Source organism: Balaenoptera acutorostrata, chromosome 9 (genome assembly GCF_949987535.1).
Source record: "Balaenoptera acutorostrata chromosome 9, mBalAcu1.1, whole genome shotgun sequence".
In the NCBI taxonomy this organism is placed as follows: Eukaryota; Metazoa; Chordata; class Mammalia; order Artiodactyla; family Balaenopteridae; genus Balaenoptera; species Balaenoptera acutorostrata.
In genome coordinates this window covers 32055793-32070642 of record NC_080072.1, presented here as the reverse complement: position 1 = coordinate 32070642, position 14850 = coordinate 32055793, and the positions used below count along the sequence as shown (strand labels likewise).

The 14850-nt window shown below is 40.7% G+C and overlaps 1 long non-coding RNA gene across 2 annotated transcripts in view; it reads left to right on the top strand.

Annotated features, from left to right (window-relative positions):
- Window positions 1-8117, top strand: part of LOC103017446 (uncharacterized) — a 39787-nt gene extending 31670 nt beyond the window's left edge. For both annotated transcript variants that reach the window (XR_009009301.1, XR_450896.2), the window contains exon 3: window positions 6773-8117. This is a non-coding gene — a long non-coding RNA (uncharacterized LOC103017446). The remainder of the gene's footprint in view (window positions 1-6772) is intronic.
- The last annotated feature ends 6733 nt before the right edge of the window (window positions 8118-14850 follow it).

Below are 14850 nucleotides of genomic sequence, written 5' to 3'. Positions count from 1 at the left end.
TGGTTTTGAATTGCATTTCTCTAATAATTAATGATGTTGAGCATCTTTTCATGTGTTTGTTGGCAATCTGTATATCTTCTTTGGAGAAATGTCTATTTAGGTCTTCTGCCCATTTTTGGATTGGGTTGTTTGTTTTTTTGGTGTTGAGCTGCCTGAGCTGCTTGTATATTTTGGAGATTAATCCTTTGTCAGTTGCTTTGTTTGCAAATATTTTCTCCCATTCTGAGGGTTGTCATTTCGTCTTCTTTATGGTTTCCTTTGCTGTGCAAAAGCTTTTAAGTTTCATTAGGTCCCATTTGTTTATTTTTGTTTTTATTTCCATTACTCTAGGAGGTGGGTCAAAAAGGATCTTGCTGTGATTTATGTCATAGAGCGTTCTGCCTATGTATTCCACTAAGAGTTTTATAGTGTCTGGCCTTACATTTAGGTCTTTAATCCATTTTGAGTTTATTTTTGTGTATGGTGTTATAAAGTGTTCTAATTTCCTTCTTTTACATGTAGCTGTCCAGTTTTCCCAGCACCACTTATTGAAGAGGCTGTCTTTTCTCCACTGTATATGTTTGCCTCCTTTATCAAAGATAAGGTGACCGTATGTGCGTGGGTTTATCTCTGGGCTTTCTATCCTGTTCCATTGATCTATATTTCTGTTTTTGTGCCAGTACCATACTATCTTGATTACTGTAGCTTTGTAGTATAGTCTGAAGTCAGGGAGTCTGATTCCTCCAACTCCGTTTTTCTTTCTCAAGATTGCTTTGGCTATTCGGGGTCTTTTGTGTTTCCATACAAATTGTGAAATTTTTTGTTCTAGTTCTGTGAAAAATGCCATTGGTAGTTTGATAGAGATTGAGTTGAATCTGTAGATTGCTTTGAGTAGTATAGCCATTTTCACAATGTTTATTCTTCCAATCCAAGAACATGGTATATCTCTCCATCTGTTGGTATCATCTTTAATTTCTTTCATCAGTGTCTTATAGTTTTGTGCATACAGGTCTTTTGTCTCCTTAGGTAGGTTTATTCCTAGGTATTTTATTCTTTTTGTTGCAGTAGTAAATGGGAGTGTTTCCTTAATTTCTCTTTCAGATTTTTCATTGTTAATGTATAGGAATGCAAGAGATTTCTGTACATTAATTTTGTATCCTACTACTTTACCAAATTCACTGATTAGCTCTAGTAATTTTCTGGTAGCATCTTTAGGATTGTCTATGTATAGTATCATGTCATCTGCAAACAGTGACAGCTTTACTTCTCCTTTTCCAATTTGGATACCTTTTATTTCTTTTTCTTCTCTGATTTCCATGGCTAAAACTTCCAAAACTATGTTGAATAATAGTGGTGAGAGTGGGCAACCTTGTCTTGTTCCTGATGTTAGAGGAAATGCTTTCAGTTTTTCACCACTGAGAACGATGTTGGCTGTGGGTTTGTAATATATGGGCTTTATTATGTTGAGGTAGGTTCCCTCGATGCCTACTTTCTGGAGAGTTTTTATCATAAATGGGTGTTGAATTCTGTCAAAAGTTTTTCTGCATCAATTGAGATGATCATATGGTTTTTATCCTTCAGTTTGTTTCATTGATTAATTTGCATATACTGAAGAATTCTGGCATTCCTGGGATAAACCCCACTTGATCATGGTGTATGATCCTTTTAATGTGCTGTTGGATTCTGTTTGCTAATATTTTGTTGAGGATATTTGCATCTATGTTCATCAGTGATATTGGCCTGTAGTTTTCTTTTTTTGTGACATCTTTGTCTGGTTTTGGTATCAGAGTGATGGTGGCCTCATAGAATGAGTTTGGGAGTGTTCCTCCTTCTGCTATATTTTGGAAGAGTTTGAGAAGGATAGGTGTTAGCTCTTCTCTAATGTTTGATAGAATTCACCTGTGAAGCCATCTGGTCCTGCATTTTGTTTGTTGGAGGATTTTTAATCACAGTCTCAATTTCAATGCTTGTGATTTGTCTGTTCCTGTTTTCTGTTTCTTCCTGGTTCAGTCTCGGGAGGTTGTGCTTTTCTAAGAATTTGTCCATTTCTCCGAGGTTGTCCATTTTATTGGCACATATTTGCTTGGAGTAATCTCTCATGATCTTCTGTATTTCTGCAATGTCTGTTGTTACTTCTCCTTTTTCATTTCTAATTCTGTTGATTTGAGTCTTCTCCCTTTTTTTCTTGATGAGTCAGTCTAGCTAATGGTTTATCCATTTTGTTTATCTTCTCAAAGAACAAGCTTTTAGTTTTATTGATCTTTGCTATTGTTTTCTTCATTTCTTTTTCATTTATTTCTGATCTGATCTTTATGATCTCTTTCCTTCTGCTAACTTTGGGGTTTTTTTGTTCTTCTTTCTCTATGCCTTAGGTGTAAGGTTAGGTTGTTTATTTGAGATGTTTCTTGTTTCTTGAGGTAGGATTGTATTGCTATAAACTTCCCTCTTAGAACTGCTTTTGCTGCATCCCATAGGTTTTGGGTTGTCGTATTTTCATTGTCATTTGTTTCTAGGTATTTTTTTGATTTCTTCAGTGATCTCTTGGTTATTTAGTAGGGTATTATTTAGCCTCCATATGTTTACATTTTTTACAGTTTTTTTTCCCTGTAATTGATATGTAGCCTCATAGCATTGTGGTCAGAAAAGATACTTGATACAATTTCAATTTTCTTAAATTTACTGAGGCTTGATTTGTGACCCAAGATATGATCTATCTTGGAGAATGTTCCATAAGCACTTGAGAAGATAGTGTATTCTGCTGTTTTTCTATGGAATGTCCTATAAATATCAACTAAGTCCATCTTGTCTAATGTGTCATTTAAAACTTGTGTTTCCTTATTTTTTTCATTTTGGATGATCTGTCCATTGGTGAAAGTGGGCAGTTAAAGTCCCCTACTATTATTGTGTTACTGTTGATTTCCCCTTTTATGGCTGTTAACATTTGCTTTGTGTATTGAGGTGGTCCTATGTTGGGTGCATAAATATTTACAGTTGTTATATCTTCTTCTTGGATTGATCCCTTGATCATTAGGTAGTGTCCTTCTTTGTCTCTTGTAATAGTCCTTATTTTAAAGTCTATTTTTTCTGATATGAGAATTGCTACTCCAGCTTTCATTTGATTTCCATTTGCATGCAATACCTTTTTCCATCCCCTTACTTTCAGTCTGTATGTGTCCCTAGGTCTGAAGTTGGTCTCTTGTAGACAGCATATGTACGGGTCTTGTTTTTGTATCCATTCAGCCAGTCTGTGTCTTTTGGTTGGAGCATTTTATCCATTTACATTTAAGGTAATTATCGATATGTATGTTCCTATGACCATTTTCTTAATTGTTTTGGGTTTGTTTTTGTAGGGTTTTTCCTTCTCTTGTGTTTCCTGCCTAAAGAAGTTCTTTTAGCATTTGTTGTAAAGCTGGGTGGTGGTGCTGAATTCCTTAGCTTTTGCTTGCCTGTAAAAGTTTAAATTTCTCCATCAAATCTGAATGAGAGGGCTTCCGTGGTGGTGCAGTGGTTGAGAATCGGCCTGCCAATGCAGGGGACATGGGTTCGAGCCCTGGTCTGGGAAGATTCCACATGCTGTGGAGCAACTAGGCCTGTGAGCCACAACTACTGAGCCTGCGCGTCTGGAGCCTGTGCTCCACAACAAGAGAGGCCGTGATAGTGAGAGGCCTGCACACTGCGATGAAGAGTGGTCCCCGCTTGCCGCAACTAGAGAAAGCCCTTGCACAGAAACGAAGACCCAACACAGCCAAAAATAAATAAATAAATAAATAAATAAATAAATAAATAAATAATAAAAATAAAGGAATTCCTTTAAAAAAAAAATCTGAATGAGATCCTTTTGGGTAGAGTAATCTTGGTTATAGGTTTTTCCCTTTCATCACTTTAAATATGTCCTGCCACTGCCTCTGGCTTGCAGAGTTTCTGCTGAAAGATCAGCTGTTAACCTTATGGGGGTTCCCTTGTATGTTATTTGTTGTTTTTCCCTTGCTGCTTTTAATATTTTTCTTTGTATTTAATTTTTGATAGTTTGATTATTATGTGTCTTGGTGTGTTTCTTCTTGGATTTATCCTCTGTGTGACTCTCTGCGCTTCCTGGCCTTGACTGACTATTTCTTTTCCCATGTTAGGGAAGTTTTCAACTACAATCTCTTCAAATATTTTCTCAGACCCTTTCTTTTTTTCTTCTTCTGGGACACCTATTATTCAAATGTTGGTGCATTTAATGTTGTCCCAGAGGTCTCTGAGACTGTCCTCAATTCTTTTCATTCTTTTTTCTTTATTCTGCTCTGTGGTAGTTATTTCCACTATATTATCTTCCAGGTCACTTATCCTTTCTTCTGCCTCAGTTATTCTGCTATTGATTCCTTCTAGAGAGTTTTTAATTTCATTTATTGTGCTGTTCATCATTGTTTGTTTGCTCTTTGTTCTTCTAGGTCCTTGTTAAACGTTTCTTGTATTTTCTACATTCTATTTCCAAGATTTTGGATCATCTTTACTATCATTACTCTGAATTCTTTTTAAGGTAGACTGCCTATTTCCTCTTCATTTGTTTGGTCTGTTGGGTTTTTACCTTGCTCCTTCATCTGATGCATATTTCTCTGTCTTCTCATTTTGTTTAATTTACTGTGTTTGGGGTCTCCTTTTCGCAGCCTGCATGTTCATAGTTCCCATTGTTTTTGGTGTCTGCCCCCAGTGGGTGTGGTTGGTTCAGTGGCTTGTGTACGCTTCCTGGTGGAGGGGACTGTTGCCTGTGTTCTGATGGATGAGGCTGGATCTTGTCTTTCTGGTGGGCAGGGCCACGTCCATTGGTGTGTTTTGGGGTGTCTGTGAACTTAGTATGTTTTTAGTTAGCCTCTCTCCTAATGAGTGGGTTTGTGTTCCTCTCTTACTAGTTGTTTTGCATGGGGCGTCCAGCACTGGAGCCTGCTGGCCATTGGGTGGAGCTGGGTCTTAGCGTTGAGATGGAGATCTTTGGGAGAGTTCTCACACATTGATATTATATGGGGCTGGAAGGTCTCTGGTGGTCCAATGTCCTGGACTCAGCTCTCCCACCTCAGAGGCTCAGGCCTGACCCCCAGCTGGAGCACCAAGACCCTATCAGCCACATGGTTCAGAAGAAAAGGAAGAATAAAAAATAAATTTAAAAAAATTTTTTAATAATTAAAAATAATAAAATTAAAAAATAATAAAATAAAAAATAAAAACAAAAGAAGGGAGCAACCAAACCAATAATCAAATCCACCAATGATAACAAGCACTAAAAACTAAACTAAGATAAACATAAAAATCAGAAATAAATCAGTCTCAGACAGCCAACCCCATGTCTACAGTTGCTCCCAAAGTCCACTGCCTCAATTTTGGGAACATTTGTTGTCTATTCAGGTATTCCACAAATGCAGGGTTCATCAAGTTGATTGTGGAGATTTAATCCACTGCTCCTGAGGCTGCACGGAGAGACTTCCCTTTCTCTTCTTTGTTTGCACAGCTCCTGGGGTTCAGCTTTGATTTGGGCCCCACCTCTGCCATGTGGGTCGCTCTCAGGCATCTGTTCCCACCCCCCCAGACAGGAGGGGGTTAAAGCAGCAGCTGATTAGGGCTCTCTTGCTCTCTCAGGCTGGGGAGAGGGAGGGGTAAGGTAGTCCTAATTGGAATGCGGGGTGAGCCTGCTGTGGCAGAGGCCAGCATGACATTGAAACAGCCTGAGGCATGCCCTGTGTTCTCGCAGGGAAGTTGTCCCTTGGTCACGGGACACTGGCAGTGGCGGGCTGCACATGTTCCTGGGGTTGGGTTGGAGGTAGTGACCTGTGCTTGCACACAGGCTTCTTGGTGGCAGTGGCAGCAGCATTAGCATTTCATGCCCGTCTCTGGGGTCCAAGCTGATAACCACAGCTCACGCGCATCTCTGGAGCTTGCTTAGGTGGTGCTCTACCTTCTGTTGGCACACAGGGAAGGAATCCCCTCTCCTCGTGCACCCCGAAACAATGGTCTCTTGCCTCTTAGGCAGGTCCAGACTTTTTCCCGGACTCCCTCCCAGCTAGCTGTGGCACACTAGCCCCCTTCAGGCTGTGTTCACACAGCCAACCCCAGTACTCTCCCTGGGATCTGACCAAACCCCGAGCCTCAGCTCCCAGCCCCCACCCACCCTGGCGGGTGAGCAGACGAGCCTCTCAGGCTGGTAAGTGCTGGTTGGCACCCATCCTCTGTGCGGGAATCTCTCCGCTTTGCCCTCTGAACCCCTGTTGCTGCACTCTCCTCTGTGGCTCCGAAGCTTCCCCCTGCCACCCCCTCTCCGCCAGTGAAGGGGCTTCCTAGTGTGTGGAAACTTTTCCTCCTTCACAACTTCCTCCCAGAGGTGCAGGTCCCATTTCTATTCTTTTGTCTCTGTTTTTTCTTTTTTCTTTTGCCCTACGCAGGAACGTGGGGAATTTCTTGCCTTTTGGGAAGTCTGAGGTCTTCTGCCAGCGTTCAGTAGGTGTTCTGTAGGAGTTGTTCCACATGTAGATGTATTTTTGATGTATTTGTGGGGAGGAAGGTGATCTCCACATCTTACTCCTCCACCATCTTAAAGGTCCCCTCCAACCCTAATTTTTAAAAGAGAAAAATGATGCTTAGAAAGCCAAAGAAAACACGGTTTTAGCTACAATTGACTGAACATTTATCACGTGCCTGGCACCATCTTAGGTGCTTATATTGGGCTACGTATCAAAATGAGGCTGTGTGTCCCCTGATAGGGGATCTGCAAGGTCAAAACAATATTCATAATAACATTAAAATATTTATTTTCCTTTGCCAGCGTATTGACGTTTGCACTTATGGTGCAAAAGAAAAAGTGGAAAAACCTGCTGGTGCCGTAGCACAAATCAAGGCAGTGCACCAAACAGCACTCGTGGTCCCTGCGTTCTTCCAGTGGAAAAAAAAATGCCATTTCACTTCATCATGTCTTTGATGAAGCAGAATAATCATTACCTTTGTTAAAGCTCAAGGCTTGAGCACGTATCTTTTTAGATTCTGCATGAGGACATGGGACGATGACATCATTCACTTCTACACATGTCCAAGTTCCTTGTTTGTCTCAAGGAAAGACACTGGCACAAACAACTGAGTTGCAATCTGATATAAACTCTTTCTTCATGGATTACCATTTGTACTTGGAAGAACAACTGAAAAGCTATAAGCGTTCAGACGTGGATAACTGGCAGACATGGTCTCAAAAATTAATTAAGTGAACCTGTTACGTAAAGGCAAACAACTGACAGTGTTTGTCGCCAATGGTAACAGTCAAGCTTTTGAGTGAAAACTAGAACTTTGGAAAACACATGTTATTTTTAACTTGCCAGCTTCCCAATCCTTACAGACTTTTCTGATGAGATCTGTGGTGACATTGATGAATGTGGTATTTTGATGTTATCTAAAAAATTTGTCAGTATCTGACAAATAATTCAGATTCAATATTTCCCTGATCTACATAATTCAGGGAGCCAATATTTCTTAAATGTCCAAAGCATCATGTTACAAAATCATGCACAGGTAAAACATTGATTCAAAGTGTAAAATAGCCAATGGATTTTAAGGTAACATAGTATGAAAATTTCACTGATATGGTTTCAGATTTCAGATTACAACTTTTAAAGAACCTGACAGTAAAGTATTGACAGTATCAAAAAACCTATTGTGTACATCTCCCTTTTCCAACTACATATCAGCATGAGGCTAAATTTTTTTCTTATATTGCAGGCAAAACCATATATGGCAACACAGTGAATACAGAATTATGAGATTATGAGAATCTGTCTATTAAGTCACATATTAAAAAGATTTGCAAAAATGCCGCTCTTCTCAGTAACTTGTTTTGGAAAATGTGGTTATTTATCATAAAAAGTGTTAATTATATAACACTGTAATTAGTTCATGATTGTTACATTTAAATAAATTAGTAGGTAAATGATTTTTAAATTTCTCAGTTGTAATTTCTAGTACAGTAAATATTAGTAGATATAACCCACATTTTAAAATATAAAAGCTCTCTGGGGCCCTCAATCATTTTTAAGAGTGCAAAAGTGTTCTGAAGCCAAAATGTTTGAGAACCACTATTATATCAGAACCTTCCCCATTGCAATGAGATCCTGGAGGTAAGAGCATTTCAGAGACCTAGAAAAATGTATGAGACCCTGATAGAAAAACAGTCGTTGGCTCCAAATCTACAAAATGAAAACAATAAATGTAAAAATTAATAAATGTTTAATTAAATGTCTACAAAATGTGCCAACATGCCAGCTTCATTCACTGTTAAATTCAGTATTCATAATGATTTCATTCCATCAAATACAACTTACAAGTTCAATTTTCTCACTTCACAAATCCCCCTAAGCATGCCCAGTAATTATCAGGAGCTCATTTACTCATAAATGAGTAATGTAGTGCCAAATAATTTCTAAAACACAAGTATAAAAATCTTGACAAAAATTCCTTAAAAAGTATGCTTTATGTGGGATATGGATGCAGCTGGTGTGTTTGATATATTGTGTGGTGTGGCCCTCAAAAGTCGGAAAATGTAGGGCTCACAAAGGTCCTGCTTTAAACATAGTGTCTTGTTCCCTTTAAACTATACCTCTCCTGGAAACACTTCAGTAAAAGATGTCTTCACCAGGAGAAATATTTTCCCTGACTTTGGTAGGACTGGGAAAGAGAATCACATAATGAAAATACAATAAACTGTCAGCAGAGGAACAAAATCAGAGGGGAAGGAGAGACAAGCTCTGTGGTTTGGGTCTGAGCAAAGGCACAGCTGGCCCTGCCTCTGCCTCCTGGGCAGGAGCGGTTTGCAGGCTCTCATGTCCAGGTCTTCATCATTAGGTGTGAGCAAGGCGGGGCCGATGGATTAGAAGAGCCCGGGGCATCTCACCAGGAAAAGTGCACATTTGAAAGGAAAGACTGGGGGCACTTTCTAAAGAGCAGCCAGCTTGAGACAAAAGTCACCCTGCCGTCCTCCCCACTTCTGGGAGGCCCTTGCCCTCGCTGGTACCTCAGAATTACACTCCCTTGGCAGTGATCAGTGCCCAGTATTACAGATGCCTCTCTCAACTTCATCCCCTTAAACAACATCTTCCTCTTCTTTCTCCCATGCCCTGCACCCCACGGACCAGAGCAAAGCTGTGTGGGTGCCTTATCCAATGTTGTGGTATCATGATTCTGAGATCATACGGTTGCCTTCCAACACGGGTCTCCAGTGATGGGATTTCCTGCAGTGTTACAGTAACTTTATTTTCTTCCTCATCTGATTCCTCTGTAGTTTCTGCTATAAGTGCATTTTCTTTACTTTTTTCTTTTAATTTTAAAGAATATGGGTAAAGTAACTGGTTCATAATAGGTCTTCAATAAAGAGTAATTACTATTATTTGGTCATTAATCAGCCCTAACATTTCCTGCATTGCAATCTGGAGCTCTCCACTGTCAAGACAGGACAGATTCACGTCCACTATTTGGAGCTGCCTAGTTTAGCACAAAAATTAAGTTGAAATTTAAAAATGGAAAAGCAGTGTACGGTTAGGCCGTTCAAGATGGCTGTTCTCTTGGTCTCTGTACATCCCCTGCTCGACCAGTCCCAGCATCACTCACATGACTATCTAATCCTCTTAATTATAGGGCTTAATTAGTCCCTGGTAACTGATGAGCCCACCTGACATCAATTCCCCCTATAAATGGTAGCCTCCTTCTCCCCTGAGTAGTGAAGGTTTCTGCTCTGTCCTGCTCGCCCGTCTGCTGCGTTCAGTGGGGTGTCACTCCAGGACGTTTTGCTTCAGACTGGTAAGATTCCCTGTCGAGGAAGCCACTGATGCCTTTGTCGCTGCCTCCAGGCTCGCTCTTTGTTCTCAAGGCTGGGCAACTACAAGGTTTGTAGGCCTGCAGGATGCAGCCCGACAAACAGGATTATAAAACATGTCACCAACTTGAAATGTTTTGTTTAACAGATGTTCATATACGTGCAAAGCCACAATACAGTAAAAATGTGCCATTGACGATATAATTTCAATATTTATAAAAAACAAATAATGCGTTGATCATACATTGTGTAGGCAATGTGGCCTGGTAAGGAAACCAAAGTGTAAACCTCTATGATGTACAAGGTCTTCTTCCAGTCATGTCAGTGAAGCTCTGTGATTCAATGGTATCATTTGGAGATAAGAACAAGTCTAAAATTGGCTTTCACTGCCACACTGTCTTCCTTAAGCACCTGCTCCCTTCACCAACACCAATAGATTCTGTTTGCTATTAGCGTTTATTCCTTGCATTAATGTCAGCATGTTTCCATGTACATGTCTGGGCTTCCCCACCAGACTCATTTACTCTGCTGCGACTTCTTATGCTTATAAAAAACGCGCAGCATACTAAGTGAATTACTGATACTTGTTGAATACCAAGTTTAAGTCCTAGCTAACAAAAACGCACTTCTCAGGCTTCCCTGGTGGTGCAGTAGTTAAGAATCCGTGTGCCAAAGCAGGTGACACAGGTTCGAGCCCTGGTCCGGGAAGATCCCACATGCCACGGAGCAACTAAGCCCGTGTGCTCTAGAGCCCGTGCTCCACAACAAGAGAAGCCACTGCAATGAGAATACTGCGCACCGCAACAAAGAGTAGCCCCTGCTCACCACAACTAGAGAAAGCCTGCACCCAACAACGAAGACCCAACACAGCCTAAAATAAATAAATTTATTAAAAAAAATATGCTCTTCTCTCTACTATAAATTCATATTTTTTCTTTAGCCTCCCAATTCATGCAAATCCTAGAGATCTCCATCTATTTTCCAAGCCTACTGTAAGATACTAAATAAGGAAACTTCAACTCAGTCTTTTTTCTTTGCTTTCTGTCCAAACCCTTTTGAGCAAGGACCGCATCCCTTCCTCGGGGCCTCCCCTCCATGGAAGGCTGGCATGGAGCTCTTGGAAGCTGCTCCTTTCACCCCTCACAAGGCAGACACTCCTTGAATTGTCATTTCAGTTGATTGAGTTGTGACTAAGGCATTAGATATACTTTCTCTGAACATTCAACCACTCTCTGATCACTGAAAAGCAAGAAGTTCGGATGATGGTCTCTGGCAAGAATCCTCTCCCATCTGGTTCTAGTTCAAGGCTGGCCTTTGACGGCCCTCTGTCTCAGACCATGACTCTAAGTGGGCGTGGAAACTGCTTAGGTCTCTGGCAAGTTGAGTGGGTCCAAGGAGAGCTGTTTATTTTTCCAAACAAGAGTAAGGATGGTTTGTGTGTGTGTGTGTGTGTCAGAATCATGTAGACTTTAGCTTAACACCAGTTTCTCCAGAAAAGGTGTCTTATTTGACATAAAGATCTGTTACCAGAAACAAAGGCCTTTTAAATTATGGCTTTGCTCTAAGGGACAGTAGTGTTAAAGATAGAAGCAACTGGTGTCTTCCTATATCCTTTGACAATATTATAGAAAGATCCATCCCATCCTCACCATTTCCTCATCCCACTCCCTTTAGTTGAAGCCATTACTTCTTATCTAGGAAACATCAATAGCTTCCTACTTGATCTCCTTGCCTCCTTTCTTGCCCCTTGCTATCTTCCTTCTGCTTCCTGCCAGAACAACTTTTTTGAGACACAAGTCTGAACACAACTGCCCCCTTGCTCAAATACCTGCAATAGCTCCCCGTTGCTTGTAGGAGAAAATACACATTCCTTAGCAAGCGCACAACACTTTCTTTAACAGAGGGAAATAAAACAATAAACTGGTGGAATCTTTTTTTTTAAATAAGGATTTCTTTTTTTTTTTTTTTTAAGAAGTTGTGCCACACCAGGCATTAGCATGATATGAATTTGGCCCATGGTGACAGTTGAAAACTCTCACTCTAGGTTTTCAATCATGCCACTCCAAGTGCACAGAAGGACCTCAGTGCTGCTTGCCACTCCTGCCTCTTTACCTGGCTCATTATTTAAGCTCACAGAGCTCAGTTCCAGTGCTGTCTCCTCCAAGAATCTTTTCCTGGAATGAGTCTGAGTTAGATGTCCTTCCACTGGGCTCTCAAAGTCACCTCTGGCCCTTCCAACAGCAGTGACCACACTGTCCCTTGCCTGACACTTGCTGGCTAGACTCCATTAGACCAAGACTTCCTTGCTGAAAATGAAGATCTTATTGTCTACCCAGGACTTCCTCATCTCTTTTCTTGAAAGTAACAGTGGCTACCTCTCCCTCCTTTAACTGCTGTCTTGTTGCTCCCTAAACTGAACTGGAGACCTGACTCTTTCTATTAGGTGACTATCCTCAGGTGTGAATTAATATAGCCACATATTATACCCCAGATTGGCTTAAATACAGAACATACTTTTTTTTTAAGGAAAGAATATCTCAAGGGCAAAGTCTTAAGGCTGAAGAGATCCTTAGATATGGTCCAGTGTCCCCACTTAAAGTTCTTCCCACCCTGACTCCCACTCATTCCAATAAAACTCATTTCCTTAGGGGCTGATCCAAAGGATGTTAGGGGGAAAAAAAGTTGTATAATTAAACACCACTAAAGTGTGAATGATTGCTATCTCATATAGAGGATAATTTATAATGTTAGAGTGAAGACTTCTTAACTCAGAAATATCTTTTGTAAGTAAAATCCCAGGAAATATGGAGACATTTTTAGGCAGCTGTAGGTTTTGTTTTGTTGTTTTTTGTGGTGGTGGTAATGTAAATAATGAAAAAAATGTATCTGGGCATACATGTGACTAGATTTTTGTGATGTTTAGAATTTTCTCCTATGAAAGGCGTGGTTACCTTGGCCTTCAGAATGTTCCAGGAACTAATTGTTACAGTAATTTATCATATAGAAATACCGATGAAAATGGAAAATTCCTCTGAGTTTTTGAAGCCTTAAACCCAACATTTGGGGTTTAAACAGCACCCTCAGCTAAAATGATTGCTCCTTCGATTCCATGAGTACTTCTCACCATCTGTAAACCACAAAACTGTTACTCAAAGTACTGAGCTTTGCATCTCTGTGGGTGAGAAGAGGAGAAGCAGTATCTGCTCTCACCGTGTCTCAGGCTCGGGACACATGCCAGGACAGTCAGATAGCATCTCCAGGGCTGAGCGGGATGGTGTGATGTTCCCCTGTGGGAGGCCTCCCTGGGAGACAGAGTGGTGACCTCACTGGGAAGACGAAAGCAGTTCAATAAAAAATACTTATCTTGGAAATGATCTGCCTGAATTCGAGACCAGTGAAGGGATTGTATTTCCAACACCCTTTCAAAGAGAAAAGCCATATTCTGTTAATCCTGTACAGGGAAGAAATCCCACAGCGCTTCTAGACTGAGAGATGACGATTCAGGCAAAAAGGATCGCAACTCCAGCTCTACATAAGGACACAGTAAGGGAATCACCCTTAAAAGAACCAGTTATAAAGTTTTCCTTCTAAAACCAGAGTGGAGATGTGCTCCTGGGAAGTGCACCTCTGGGGAAGGTGCACCTCTGGGGAAGGTGCAGCTCTGGGGAAGTGCAGCTCTGGGGAAGGTGCAGCTCTGGGGAAGGTGCAGCTCTGGGGAAGGTGCAGCTCTGGGGAAGTGCAGCTCTGGGGAAGGTGCAGCTCTGGGGAAGGTGCAGCTCTGGGGAAGAGCAGCCACACAAGTAACCTGCACGTTTGGCCTCTGATAGTTTTTTTTTTCCCTCTAGGATTTCTCTCATAATTTGGATGCCACCTTTAGAGACTCAGTATGTCCCATCTGTACATCCTAAATGCAGACAAAGGAACAAAGGCTGGACGTTTCAAAAGGAACTATAGCTAAAATGTAGAAACAATAGGGAGATTAGACAGGAAAATGTCAAAACAATCTAGAAGCAACACCAGGCAAAGAACAGGCTTCTGATTCCTCCAAGGTTGACCTTTTATTCTGTTCTGAGCCCTGTTCCTTGCCTAAAGAGCTTTCTTGGCAATTCTTAGTCTCCCACCCCTTAGATAGGACTCTTTCAGGAGATTGGGAACACCAGCTATAGTAATAGGCAGTTTGGTGGGGATTTAATATTTTATCACCATTAACACAACCTTATCACGTCTTCAAGTGATATCTGTAGAAAGTTAACCTAGCCAGACACATTGTAGTGGGCAACATCAGAGAGTTATCTCTGCTCTGTCTGGCTTACAGCAGATTTGGACCCATGGCCTTGGTCTAATTAATAACGGGCTCTGGCTAGAAGCACCCAAGAGAGAGTGGGGTTTGACAGAAAAGCCTAAGAACCCTTAGGCTCTGAGGTCTTCTTTAGTTCCATAAGTTTCTGCTTCTGAAGCTACAGACATTTCTGCCAACAATTTAAACAACAGTTTCTCTTTTTTTGTCCTAATGAAAAATCAGACCCAAAGTCTGTATTTCAGAACCATCTATAAACATAAAAATCTTAGGAGTTCCCTAGCTCCCTCTTTGCTTTGAGAGCCAGAAACCTTGTAGTAGAATTTGCCATCCTTCCTTAGGAGTTATATACATTTTTCAGGTATAAATTTCTAAGTATAGCTTTACCCCTGGATTCACTCTATCCTGACTTTTCTCTCTTAAATTTATCTCATTCCTAATTTTTGTCCCATTTCCATTTAGATTGTTTTGTTAGACACCTCAGATTCATTTTTTCACCAACTCAGTATCTGAAAAACTATCTAAAACTTGTAAAAACAGTTACTGGATGTTCTCCCAGTGCAGTGCTCTTCTTGACAATCTATTGCCTGAGGTGTTTTACAGCTCTGTTGGGGCAGAAGTTAGCTTGTATATTTTTGTATGGTTGAGATGAAAATAATTTCTTTCCCATGGAACAGATAATCTCAGAATTTAGGACTTATGGACCTACTGGATATATAGATAACCAGTTTTATATATAGTTTAGCACACTTAA